The sequence below is a fragment of the Staurois parvus genome, unplaced genomic scaffold, assembly GCF_062004578.1.
Source record: "Staurois parvus isolate SC_StPar_1 unplaced genomic scaffold, SC_StPar_1.0 ptg000151l, whole genome shotgun sequence".
Lineage (NCBI taxonomy): Eukaryota > Metazoa > Chordata > Amphibia > Anura > Ranidae > Staurois > Staurois parvus.
In genome coordinates, this window is record NW_028317947.1 from 17584119 (window position 1) to 17597881 (window position 13763).

A 13763-nucleotide genomic window follows, 5' to 3' on the forward strand; every position below is an offset into this window, starting at 1 on the left:
GTTACTAGAATTGTCTTGTGCATTGAAAATGGAGAACATAAATCGGGCATCCAGTTTGTCTAAACGAGGATCTGGGATGTCTATAAATGTCCAATTCTCAGCATGTCCTAGCAAATTGGGTCTGAAACAGGAGTTTTAACCATTTCCCACAAAAATAAAAAAAATTCCCCTCTGTGTGAAGGAAATCACCCCAACAGAAAAAACTCTCCAAATAGAATTTAGAGTTGCCATATGAACATTAATCCCTATCTGAAAACTATTTTCTGTCACCATGACATTGCTCAGTTGAGATCCTTTCACTCCTGTTAATCCTGGTTTCCAAAGACACTGCCTCAAAGGCCAAGTTCACGTTTCTAAATTCCATCTCCCCCATGTACCAATAACCACTTCCTGTCCGGCCGCTGTATATAAATGGCCTGACTGTTGCAGCGCAGGGGCGGGTTGCCGTTCATAAACAGCACCCGCCATTTTGGATTGTGTGCACTCCCTGGGAGCACACAGATTGCTATATGGGACCTCTGTGTGGTCCCAATCATGTGATCACTGATTGGCCAATCAGTGATTACATGGATAGGTGTAAGCAAGATGTCACTTCTGACATTGCTTACTACGTGTGAAATCTGTGAATGATCAGAGATCACATGGTACAAGGCTATTCACAACAGCCTTGTACCATGTGACAAGCTACGACCAATCACCGCTCTCAATTCCTTGATGCAAGAATGCAGACAGAGGAGAAATTGCTTTTACACCCATAAAGGCTGTAAAAGCAATCTGTAAGAAAAAAAAATCCCCCCCCCCCCCCCCCACAAGTAGTCACTATGGTGACACTTTACTGCTAGGGTGCCAGTATGTTAAAAAAAATAATGTAAAGGAAATTGAAAATAATTCTTGGCTAAACTAATTTGGGTTAATTTTTTTTCTCTCCTACAAAAATAACTGAAATTTTGGCCAAGATTTATGAATGTTTTTCTTAACATTTTGCCAGTACTTTTTTTTTCAACATTTTTGGACTTTTCATTTATATAGCAAAAAATAAAAATCCAGTGGTAAAAACATACCACCAAAATAAAGTTGTCTCAAAAAATGCTAAATTCATATGGGTACAGTGTTGCATGACCGCACAATTGTCATTCAAAGCGTGACAGCAATGAAAGCTGGAAATTGGCCTGGACAGGAAGGGGGTAAGTGTCCGGATAGGAAATGGTTAATGTACCTCTGTTGCATTAAAAGAAGCTCTTTGATTTTTTTTGATTTTTTTTAGGCCCTACCTTGGCCTCTGCTGTTTATGCAAAACATCCCTACTTCCCGGTTGCATCATCCCAAATCTACATACCAGGAACATGGGAAGCAGTCCCACCAGCTGACCTCATTGGCATACACCTTACACCCATCCACTGTTTGCATGGTATCCCTCCAGGCATGCATTTGCCTGGCTTTTTTTTTTTTTTTCTCCAAGGTTCTGCTTTAAATTTAGAACTTTGAAGGATTACTTATTTGCCCCCTCTTGTCTCGTCTTCTAAAGAGTGGATAAATGTCACCAGAGGTTGGACCTCACTTTTACTACACCTCAGTAGGTCATAAGAGCCCCGTAGCCTGAAATATTTGTGCAGTTATGCACATTTAGGAGCTGTATGCAGTTTTTTTTTTTTTTTGCTTTTTTTCACAAGCTGAGGGAGATAAGGGAGATAACCTCCCCACAAAGTAGCACTGATAGGAGATGGGCCTAATCTGGTGGCTGCTGTAGCTTGATATTGCCTGGCAGATTTGGGGGTGTGATACTGCCATCTAATGGTCATAAAACAGAATGGATTAGGAAATCTGTACAGGGGTTAGATAAAGACCATACTACATGACTTTCAGGTGTGACAGTGACTGTTGCACATTCAACGTGGAAGTCATGTAACATTCTTTTGCTTCCGCTGTGTGATTGGACACCTAGCTAACAGGTGGGAAGTCTCACTTTTTGTCATTCACTGCGGTGCTAGAAATCTGGACTCATGTCAGTTTCCAGAGCTTCAAAGATGGCCGAATGTTTGTGCCACTTGGCCTCGCAAGTTGCCAATTTATTTGCTGTCCTGTATTGAAGGTTAGGACTGCAAACCATTTCCGGGAAAGGTCGTCGCATAAGCAACAGTAGACATGGTCATTTGCCCAAAAACATTGCGCAGGATTGTGACCAGGAATGAGAACTATTGGAAAAGCAACTGCAGAGCTCAATCTGTCTTCACGGGACTGAGATTGAGCTCTGCAGTCACTCCTGCCAGAAAACTGACCCCGGTGCCTGTAATTGCAACTTGCATTTTTTCAGAAGGGAAAGTCTTCAATGGCAACACCCATGTTTCCTATTAAAAACCACTTCTGGACCAGGCCTTTTCTGGCACTTTTTCTTTCTTTTCTTTAAGCAGGCCTTTTCTGGCACTTTTTTTTTTTTCTTTCTTCTTTAAGCAAAGGCCTTAGAGAATAAATTGGTGGGTTTTGCAATTTTTTGACACGTGGTATTTGCACAGCAGTTTTTTTTTCAAACTTTTTTTTTTGGGGGGCGGAGCAACACTTTTTTTTTTTTTTTAATTTTAATGCCAGAAACACAATCCATAACCCAATTTTGTAAGATATGCCAAACATGGGACACTTTAATATTGTGCCCGCCCGTGCTACTGCAACAAGCCATGTAAATTTTACTATCCATAGACGACACATTAAAAGCCTTCACAGGGTACCACTTTAGATGTACTCAGGAGTTCTGGTGCTAGCATTACTGCTCATGATCTGATGCTCGTGTTACTTCACATGTGGGATGATCATTGTTTGCGTGCGTGTGGGATTTTTTTTTATTTTTTTGTTTTCATTGTCAGGTTGAATTTTTTTTTGCTGTCACAAGAGATGTTAACATCCATTGTGACAGCAATAGGCCTGTGATGGGTACTCTTTATGGAGGGATCTGGGGTCAATGAGACCCCAGATCCCTCTGCCCTTTTTTTAAAAGCATTCAAGCAAACAAAGATCGGTGTGATTGAATAATTTTTTTTTTCATTTTTTAAATGGCGCCGTTTTAGTTCCAGTGGGATGGTAGCGCCCATTAAAGCCACAGGTGGAGAGGATCTAGTTGTCACCTCCTGCTTGTAATGGTGATAAAACAGCTAGTTTGCAGCTCTTTTTGCTATTACAAGAGCCGCCAGTCAGCTCTATTAAAATAAAAAAAATAAAATTAAAGCTACAAGGATGATGCCTATATAACTGCATAAACTCCAATGACTTACAGGTACATTGCTGGAGCTGAAGTGGGGAAAGCAAATGTATGATTGGTCCAACCAGGGTACATGTTTGCTTTAGAGAGTAAACACATCCATTTTTTTTTTTTTCCTCTGGGTAATCTATGTATATTGCAAGAATTTTAAACTATCAGATTCCTACCTTTTTTGAAGCTCAGATGGGATGGCGTCTCTCACCATGTCCTTGCACACTGATTCTGAATGGGAGGATGTGGTTAATTATAATCACCTGATGCACTTTGTGTTCTAATGATATTCAGTGTCTGTATTTAACCCTTGGAGTATTTCACCAAAACTGCAGGTTGATTTAGTGCAGATTTTCCAGCAATGCAGGTTGATTTAGTGCAGATTTCCAGCAATTTCAGCCAATCACACAAACCGGAAAGGTCATTTTTTTTGAATTGCCACAAATTACAATATGGCTTGTGTAGCAAATGTATACTTTTTTTTTTTTTTTTTCTTCCTCCCCTGCCTCCATTCTCAGCAGTACTCATTTATCTCTCAAATTCTTTACTCATGTCAGCATTCATATGCAGGAAGGAAAATAAATATGGGTACTTCTAGGTGTAGAGGAGCATGTGGGTTGCTCTTCTTGCTCACATACAGGGCTGCTGTTAGAAACTGTGGGGCTCCATACAGCCAACTTGACAGGGCCTTCCCAAAAAAGAGGCCTTTTTACGATGCTTTATGAAAATTATCAGTACTGATCACTCATTGTGTTCAGGAAAGGAAGGGGCTGGTAAATGACATATTTACAAGACCCTTCCCCCCCCCCCCCCCCCCCACTCCATCATGCAGGATTTGTTCCTTTGGGATCCTATTTTCTTGTAGCTGCAGGTGGGAAGGAGAGGGAAGCCGGAAGCATTGTGGGTGGGGGGGGCACAGAGGAGTCTGGGCAGCAGGGAGAACATATGGTGCACAGGGAGAGTGCCTGGCATGGCATGGGGCAATTACTGGAGATGATCCCCTGTGTGGTTCTCTGCAGCAGCTGAGAGCAAGCGAAGTCAGCTTTTAGCTGCTGCAGAGAGCCATACAGGGGATCGGTTCCAGTAATTGCCCCCCTGCTGTGCTGATCACCCTCCCTGACAATATCTGATTCACCCAGCTGCCTGGGCCCCATACAGGAGGACTGGGTAAGCTACAAGAGCAAGTTGGAGGATACTTAGGTGTGCGTTCCTCAGCACAGCGGAATGGAGAGAAGGAAAGTGTGTGTGTATGTATATAACATATACTGTGTGTAATATAAACATATATAAAATTTTCACTGGGAATTTATGTCAAGCTATTGCTTTTGTTCTAAAATAAAACTCCATCTCCAGCTTGTTCTCCAATACATCAATAACTAGGATGCCTTTTGGCAGATTTCTACTCACTCGCGACTGACAAATGCTTCCTTGGCAGAACCCCCCCACTTCCCAGTTGCATCTACAATAATGATCAGTCCAGTGTTGTACGATACTTTGCACTCTAGCATCTCTTTACCTTTTAAAGGCCTACTCCTTTTAGGAAAACATTTGTACCTCTATTATAAAAAAAAGTGTATGTATATTTAAACAGGATACGTACTTTAAGTGATATCTATGTGTGTTTTTAGGGTATACCCGGCACATAAAATCTTTGCCACTTTCGTGCCTACTGCAATAGTGAATTTTTTTTCTTTCCTGTTTCTGGGTTCTAAGCACTTGCTGAAGTCCCTTTTAAGATTATTAGGCCTCATTCACATGGTTGTAAAAGTACGCATATACATGGTTTTTAATTTTGGATCTGAGCACAGCTACAAGCTACGTTGTTTTCAAAGGAGCTAATCCTGCAAGTGCATGAACATGAGCTCAGATCCGTAACACAGAATCCAAAAATCTGCTTCTAACAATATGCGATTTATGCGCTGACGTATGTATATGCATTTTACGCATGTAAATTAAAGGGTAACTCCAAAATAGAAAATAAAATATTATATACAATTGCAACACGAGTCATATTTGAATTTAATGTTACAAATTACCTTTCCTTTTCAATCTGCAGCGCAGTCATTTTCTGTACAATGCAGTTCAATATGGCTACCTGGAGGTGCTCTACATAGATGGTGTACAGAACGCCTCCTGAAAATGTTTCCTGCTTGTGATTGGCTTACTGATTTTCCCACTACGATACAAGTCAGATTTTTGGCATCCCCTGCAACAAAATTTTATTTTTGGTGAAACACTTCCAAAAGGAAATCATATCTAAAGGGATGCAGACTCTGCCACTTTCCTCATTCGTGCTCTGCAGGTGCAGCATCTGCTTGATAATTGAGAACATTCCCATACACATTCACTCTGCACATGGATGCAGACGAACAAACCTCTATTTCTTCAGAATAACAAAAGGTAGGAATCTGCAGTTTGCCAACATCCTTACAATGTACATTGATGACCTAGAAAGGAATGTGTTCTGGGTTCCGTACCCTGGGACATATGGGGATGGAGCTGGTGGGAAATTTGAAAATGACAAAAAGTGACATTCACTAAAATCACATAGTAAAACATTACTGTATCAAACCATTTCACATACATTTTGTCCCGAGTGCTTTGTCCGGCGCCCTGCCTGCATTTTGACTGTTCTTTCTGCCTGGAAACCGAGAAACGTCCATGGCGTCCAAAAAGCGTCCCTTTAGGTCAAAATCGGTTTTGGACCAGCTAGAGAACAGCGATAGTAAATCAGAACCACTTGCAGAATTGACTGATAATGATTTGTGGGGGAAATTCGTCATCGGACACTGAAAACGATTCTGCGACTTTGCCTTGCGATGTGCGAACTTGGCGCTATATTTCAAATTTCAGTGTTTTTGGTTTGATGATATTATTGAATTAAATGTATTATATTATTTTTTTTATGATTAAGTTATAATTTATGATTTCGTGTTTCAAATTTTATCATACCCGGGATGTTTACTAGACTCTTGTTCGGACAGATTTCAGTGAGTTATTCCTAAAAATTACAGGCCTACTATAAAAAAATACATATTTCCATGCAAAAAATGTACCGATTTGAGCACAGAAATATGGACATAATCAGACCGCTAGGGAGGTTAACAGATTTAAACGGATGATCATCTGTTTGCATCTGCCAGTCCATAGGAATACATGGGTGTCCATTTTTCATCGGTCTGTTTACAGATGAAAAAACGAACATACGGAGCACCCGTGTGAAGAGGCCTTACTGATCGTTACGGAGGCGCTTTTCTCCTAGAAAACACGTGTAATAACATTGGTAAATTTTTTTTTTGTGATGGCCGTATGAATGAAGCCTAATGGGGTTATTTACTAAAACCGAAGAGTGCAAAATCTGGTGCAACTTTGCACAGAAACTAACCGGCTTCCAGGTTATATTTCCAAAGTTTAATTGAACAAACTGAGGTTAGAAGCTGATTGGCTACCATGCACAGATCCCTAGTGCACCAGTTTTAGTACATCCCCCTCTAAGTGTCTAATCCCTAATTAACAATTTGTTTGCTCAAAGCAGTGTTATTAGCATAAATTACATTCAATTTGATCAGTTCCATTGATGCACTGTCTAGTTATGCAAGACTGGCTGCTAATAATTTAGATTGTAAGCTCCAAGGATCAGGCCCTCCTATCCCTCTTGTATTGAACTGTATTGTTGCTGTATTGTCTCCTGTTCTATTGTAAAGCGCTGAGCAAACTGTTGGCGCTATATAAATCCTGTATAATAATGGTGTGTAGCCTATTCTGTAGGGAGCCATTTGTTCTATCTCTGTAACTATTCTAGTAGAAAGATTGAGCTACCAAAAGTCTTTTAATAGCTCTAGTTTAGTCCTAATGTAAGGTTTGCCTATCTAATGGGCAGCACAGTGGCTAAATGGTTAGCACTTCCGCCTAGCAGTACTAGGGTTGTTGGTTCAAATCCCAGCCACGGCACCACCTGCCTGGAGTTTGCATGTTCTCCCTGTGCCTGCGTGGGTTTCCTCCGGGTACTCCGATTTCCTTCCACACTCGAAAGACATGCTGATAAGTTAATTGGATCCTGTCTAAATTGTCCCGTGTATGTATGAATGTGAGTTAGGGACCTTCGATTTGTATGCCCCTTGAGGGTTAGGGACTGATGTGAATGTACAATATATATGTAAAGCGCTGCGTAAATTGATGGCGATATATAAGTACCTGAAATAAATAAATCTAATAATTCAAAGCTTCCCATTCCATATATACAGCTAATCAATCGGATAACCACTTCCTTGATCCCCATACATATTGATGCAAAATCACAGTACCTGTCTTTTTATTCATATCTTCCAGGTACCTTTGAAGAAAACATACTAAGAAAATATAAAACATGACATAGCAGACCTCTCCTGAAAATCCTAGCTGCCTGATTGTCATACTAATCCATTGGCTTCAATACTTTGTGAGGCACTACCCTGGAACAAGTGTGCAGTGCTGACTCTCTCGTTTGCATGCCTGTTCCAGATCAGTGATTTAGTACTGAAGCCACAGGAAGAGGCAGCAATGGTGCAAGGAATCATTAAGAAGTTGTTTTGTTTTTTTTTTGTTTTTTTGTTTTTTTGTTTTTTTTTGTAGCAAGGAACACGCTGATAGAAAACAAAGGTAGAGTGCGACAGAGATGAGCTCAACAGTTGCTACTTCTTCTTTCACTGTCCAGTCACAGGATGGTGGAAATACAAGACCTGGTTGTAACTTTAAAAAAAAAAAACAACAAAAACACATACCTCTGCTACAGCGTTATGATGTCCATGAATTCCCCCACTGTCGCCCACATCTTCTCTGTGGCTTTTTACAGGTGTGGGGTTTTTAGGTTTTTGTTTGGCCTGTGGCTGAAGACGTAACTCCTGCCCATAGGAGTTCATTCATATCGGCGTCAAGGTGCAGGGCTGCTGTTAGAAATCACGGGGCCCCATACAGTCTACCTGACAAGGCCCTCCCTTCCGGAAAATATCAAAACGATATTTTCACTAAAAATGCACTAAAATCATTCATCAGTGGACACAAACACAATATAACTAACAAAATTCCTGCTAAATCTAAAAGAACAGTATTGAGTTAATAATGCATTTTTTTTTTGTGGCTGGAGCTGTGTCCAGGCAGCCTATGTTATGCTATGTAATTGAAGTAGCTGTAGAAACACAGCCACAGGTCCTAATTTGACAGGCATGTGGATGCAGGTGTATGGGCCCCCCCAACACTGTGCATTTGGGGCCACTCATCCACACCTGTTAAATTAGGACCTGCGGCGGTGTTCATACATCCACTGCATCCTCAGAGTAACAGGCAGCTCCCGCTGCACAATGTACACAGTTGCAATCCAGAACCGGTTCTGGATATTTTATTGCAGAAGAGAAATACTAAGTCTTGTATGAAATAAAGAGCCTGCCTGATCACAGTTATATTTTTCAGTTTCTTTCCGCTTTAAAGTGTACCTTACCACAAAAACTAGACTATAATACTTTGCTGTTTACCAGTCCTTAGATGTGGCGGCTACATTAGTCTCCTCTTTCAGGCTTTTTTTTCCTGGTGCTCTTTCTAGTACCACACCTCCTGGCCTAGGGGGACAACAAAGGCCTAAACTATACCCAAAAGCCCAGTGACTAGATAGGGTACCCCCCCTTATAAAAGCTGACACTATCCCAAAAGACTCAATGGCCAAAAAAGGGCCTAAACTATCTAGAGACCCAACCATCAAAAAGGGCATCTCCACCCAAAAAAGGCTAAAAACCCAATAGCCAATAAGGGCACCCCCACATCTGAAATTAGTCCCAACAATCATTTATATATTTACATATATATATATGTATCCTTTCTGTTTGCAAGCTTTGATGAATAAACAAAAAAGGTAAGTGCACTAAGACATAAAGAAAAAGTGGAAGGAAAGAATTGATAACATAGTTGGAAAATTTGGCCTTCACCTACAACAAGCTGCTCCCATTATAATATGATATTTATGATACTGTAAAAGAAAGTCAAATTGGTTGCTTTGGTCTACACCAGGGGTCTCCAAACTGTGGTGCGGGGACTGGATACAGCCCTTTGTTTGCTTTTACCCAGCCCTTGGGGTACGATTTCATCCACTGATACTAATAATAGGGCATTATTCCCACCACTGATACCAATGAAGTGGCACAATTCTCCCTAATGATGCCAATTATGGGGCACAATTCCTCACAATGACACCAATAATGGGGATCAATGATGGTGCACAATTCCTCCCAATGACACCAACAACGGGGCGCCATTCCTCTCACTGACACCAAAGAAGGGTCAAGGTGTATTGCCACTGACATCAGGACCTTTTCTACTCCCAATGGCCGCAGTCTGGCCCTCCTAAGGTCTGAGGGACAGTAAACTGACCCTTTATTTGGAAACTTTGGAGACCCCTGGTCTAGACCATACAGCACAATACAGATAAATTCTGGATGGTGGGATCCAAGAAATACTTGTCATATTTGGGGTCAGAGAGAGATTTTTTTTCCCCCCTTTGAGACACAACTGGCTACAAATGTCTCCAGGGGTTTTCGTCACCTTTCTCTGTCTCTAGAGCAGTGAATCCTCAACTGGGTGTTGCTGTGATTTTAGCACACACTTTAAATAATTTAAACTCTGTTCTGCTTATTGCTAAGTAAAGATATTCAGCTTCAAAGCCATAGTCACATAGTTAGTGTGGCTGAAAAAAGACAAAAGTCCATCCAGTTCAACCATAGAAAAAAAAAGTTATAATCCTATACCCACAGTTGATCCAGAGGAAGGCAAAAAAAACCCCCAGCAAAGCATGATCCAATTTGCTCCTGCAGGGAAAAAAATTCCTTCCTGATCCCCCAAGAGGCAATCGGATATTCCCTGGATCAACTTTACCTATAAATGTTAGTATCCAGTTATATTCTGTGTATCTAAGAAAGAATCCAGGACTTTTTTGAACAATCCACTGAGCTGGCCAAAACCAACTCTTGAGGGAGTCTATTCCACATTTTCACAGCTCTCACTGTGAAGAAACCTTTCAGTGTTTGGAGATTACATTTCTTTTCCTCCAGACCTAAAGCGTGCCCCCTTGTCCTCTGTGATAACCTCAGGGTGAGTACCTCTACACCGAGTTCACTATATGAACCACTGATGTATTATACATGTTGATCATATCCCCCTTATGTATTATACATGGAGATCATATCCCCCCTTATGTATTATACATGGTGATCATATCCCCCTTATGTATTATACATGGTGATCATATCCCCCTTATGCATTATACATGGAGATCATAACCCCTCCTTATGTATTATACATGGTGATCATATCCCCCTTATGTATTATACATGGAGATCATATCCCCCCTTATGTATTATACATGGAGATCATATCCCTCCCTTATGTATTTATACATGGAGATCATATCCCCCCTTATGTATTATACATGGAGATCATATCCCCCTTATGTATTATACATGGAGATCATATCCCCCCTTAATTTCCTCTTCTCAAGAGAGAATAAATTCAGTTCCTCTAATCTTTCCTCATAGCTGAGCTCCTCCATGCCTCTTATCAGTACTTCCTCCAGTTCCCCAATGTTCTTTTTGTGAATTGGTGCCAAAAACTGAATTGCATATTCCAGATGAGGTATTACTAATGATTTGTATAGGGGAAAATGATATCTCTCTCTCTGGAGTCTATACCTCTTTTAATACAAGAGTGGATTTTGCTCGCTTTAGAACCCGCAGCTTGGAATTGCATGCTATTATTAAGCTTGTGATCTACCAGAACCCCCAGATCCTTCTCCACCATTGATTCCCCCAGTTATACCCCCCCAGTATGTATGATGTATGCATATTCTTAGCCCCCCAAGTGCAGAACCTTACATTTATCAACATTACACCTCATGTGCCACATAGTTGCCCAAGCCATAACCTTGTGAGTTTATCCATTGAGCATTTATATAATTTGTTCAAAACTAGAAAATAAATACATTCTACAATGGTTCCTTTCTTAACAAGTGGTCCTCAAACTGTTCCATGGAGGACTTGAGGGCTGCAGGTGGGTAAAAGTGGTCTGCGGAGCTACAGCTTTAAATTGGCAGCAGGAATACTTTATTACACTTCCTTATGCAATGCTATCTTTCTACCCTAGTGGCTATGTCACACGAGCCATCCTGACCTGGGGGCCACCTAGCAGCGGCACAATCGCTAAGAGATCATTCACTTGTGTCTATAGAGTTGCTTCATTGTAAACAGGGCCAGCAGTGAGGGAGGTTCAGCTGCCTAAAATAACTAGTTCTTGCCTTACTATTCATTTTCAGAAATTTCCTCCACAGCACTTCTTTCTGCTGCTAGATGTCCTCAATCTAATGATTAGTATGATTCAACCACTTCCTCTGAGCTCAGGTTTTCATGGACCCACCCCAACCTGTGAATGAACAGTGAAAGAAGAAGCAGCAGACTGATGAGCTCATCTATGCTTTCTCCTCTTATTGGCATGATACATGTCAGCACATGAACTGACTGACATCTTGTGCTGCTGCTTCTTTTCACACCCCAGCCCTGCTCTACGGGGACTGCAAGAGACTAATACCAGGTCACAATCTAGTGCTTAAGCTGCTTGCATTTAAAAAATACACTTGATGTATTAAAGTAGAACAAAACTTTTTTTTCCATTTTGGATAGAGTAAGGGAGGGTCATAACCCGTCTTTTTTTTTTTTTTTTTACCATCTGTAGCCAATTGGGGAGATTTCTATTCACTTTCTGTCCCATAGTCAAAACTGGAAGTGAGAGGGAATCGCATCTAGGGTCCCCACCATGGGCGGACTGACCATTTGGAAACTCGGGCACTGCCTGAGGGCCCGGGGTCAGTAGGGGGCCCTATGAGATACCCCTGGTACCCTTTTCATAGGCTTTTTTGAGTTTGGGCAAGGACACGGGGCCCCATGATCCCCTATTGCCCGGGGGGGGCCCCATGAGTTGTCAGTCCGCCCCTGGTACCCACCCACATGGAAGAAAAATATTATTCTTCCCAAATATTTTGACATGTATTTGAAATACTACAATCTTGGCCGTATTCAATATATTTCAATAAATAAATATATATATATATATATATATATATACATGTTTAAATGTGTTTTTATATATTATATATGAAAAATATTTAGAAAAATCTCTTTTTTTAAATATATTCTTCAGCTTTTTTTTTTTACATATATATATATATATATATATATATATATAAAGTAATTTTAACATATATTTTTACATATATTTGTAAATGCATTTCAAAAATGTAGATTTGTATTTTTAAAGACATATACAGTATATTTGAAATGTATTTTTAAAAATATTTTTCATATATATTGTAATAAAAACACATTTCAACATGGAGTATGTGTATGTATATGTATGTATATATATATATATATATATATATATATATTGAAACATATTAAATATGACCAAAATTTTAGCATTTCAAATATGTCAATATATTTGGGAAGAATATTTTAAAAATATATTTCAAATACATTTTTCTTCCATATGGGCATTGAAAGACTTTCCCTCTATTCGTGTTCTGGTGACAACCGAAAGTTTAGGATTTTCTTTCACTTTCACTCTCAGCGATAACGGGTTTCATGCACAGGAGTGTATTAAAATACTTTTTATCTCCACTGAATCGTTCTGCCAAGAGCTGCTCATTTTGGAGTGTAATTGCACACGTTTACAGGCTTATGGTGTTTAGAAATGTTGCTCTAAAATACAAAAATAAATGCATGGACACAGGGCCTGCAATGTAAAGAGCGCTCAATAAGCTCTGTTGTGTCCAATGAAATGCAAAGTAAAGCAGGTCAAACAAGCCTCAGAGTGGTCATTCACACTGCATCATTAGGGTGTACGTCAAACCAAAAGTTTTTTTTCTAGTTTTGAATAAAGTTGGAAGATTTAGAGCTCCTGTTGGGCTTCTACTGCTATCTGGGGCACTGTTAGATTTTTCCTCACTTCCTGTCCCGTTGACAATGGTTTCACCAGACAGGGATGAGGGAAAATCTCTTCCCATCTCATGGGTTCTAACCTTCCCCAACTCTACAAAAGACAAGACTGACTTCTTCAAGAGGGTACCAGGATATGGGATCTATATGCACAGTATATATGGGCTTCACCATATACAGCTGTGCTCAAAAGTTTCCATACCCTGGCAGAAATCATGAGATTTTAGCATCGATATTGAAAATATGACTGATCATGCCAAAAAACTGTCTTTTGTTTAAGGATAGTGATCCCAGGGATCTATGTATTATCACAAAATGGTCTGGCTCCTTTTTAAATCATAAAAACAAAAATCACCCAAATGTCCCGAATCAAAACTTTCCCTCCCCTGGAATGTTTGGCCTTGCTACAGACACACAAGGTGACACACATGGGTTAAAATGGAAATTTAAAGGGTAATTTCCCACAATATGACGATACTTGAACAAAAATGAGCTTGACGGTCGAGTTTCCAGAAAGA